We start from the raw sequence: 1,185 nt of genomic DNA, 5'->3' as shown, positions 1-1,185 counted from the left end.
CCTTTGTCCCAGAAAATAAACCTCCAGGACAATTACAAACTTCACTTACTATATGCCAGCGTCACTCGGGCGGCGTTCGATCGGATTACTACCAGCGTGCAAGGGGTGGCGAGGTGGTTTGCCAGGTCGCTTTAAGGTTTTCTGAGCCTCAACCTCCTCGCCCCTGGCCGTTTCGAACTGGATGAGTCTCGTAAAACAGTGTGTTCGTGTAATCACTCCTGCGTGATGCAGGTTAAAGACCCCCCGGGGCTGGCGGTCACAATTCTGCACTGGCAAATATTCCAGCACGTCCGGGACACTCGTTGTCTCATTTAATTGCCTGACCAACTTCGCAGAATCTAGATATCACACCCTAAATTTTCTAAACTTGATTTTGTGAAAACCAGTGAGTCGTGAAAACGTTATTTGAAACTGAAACTGTGGCAGAAAAACTTGAAAATCGAATTTCGAACTTTGAAAACTTGGATTAAAAAGAAATTCAAAATCTTCGGAGTTTTTTTTTTTTTTTTTTAGTTTAGCGTTAAAAGGGAATCGAAACCTTCGAGCTTGTCGAACTTTATGCAGAAAGAAATTCGAAATCTTCGAATTGTTCGAACTTCAAGTCTATAAAACTTCGAAGCGTTCGAAGTCTTCGAATTTTATTTCCAAAGAATTTCGAAATCTTCGAATTTATCGAACCTGAAGTAAAAAAATATTCGAAATATTCAAATTCGAAATTTTAGAAACCATGAAAGCCTAGAATTTTTCGAATTCGAAACTGCGCTGTGGTCAAAAGTTGCGAATTTTTCGAATTCGAACCTCGGTCGGTACGAAAATATCGAAAGTTTTCGAAAACGAACCTCAGCTCGCTTCGCAAATATCGAAACCTTTCGAAATCGAACCAAGGGTGGTTCGCGACATCCCTAATTTTTACGTCAAGAAGTACAAGTGAACACAGATTCGCAAGCAGGAAGAAGTCTGAAGATGCCCTCGAAGGACACATATGTACGTATCGATAAAGAAAACAACCAACACATAGATAATCAATATGTCGCGCCGTACCACGAGATGCCATGTATCGCTTTGTACCTTATATTTCGCAAAAGGAGCGTACAGTCCTCCTCGGAGACCAGTTGACTGAAGTACCCTAATCATATCGGGGACGGTATCACCCGATAGCTCGAACAATCTCGCGCGAGGGTAACA

This window comes from Ixodes scapularis, unplaced genomic scaffold, assembly GCF_016920785.2.
Source record: "Ixodes scapularis isolate PalLabHiFi unplaced genomic scaffold, ASM1692078v2 PGA_scaffold2__306_contigs__length_199485367, whole genome shotgun sequence".
In the NCBI taxonomy this organism is placed as follows: domain Eukaryota; kingdom Metazoa; phylum Arthropoda; class Arachnida; order Ixodida; family Ixodidae; genus Ixodes; species Ixodes scapularis.
Note: the sequence above shows the minus strand (reverse complement) of the source record.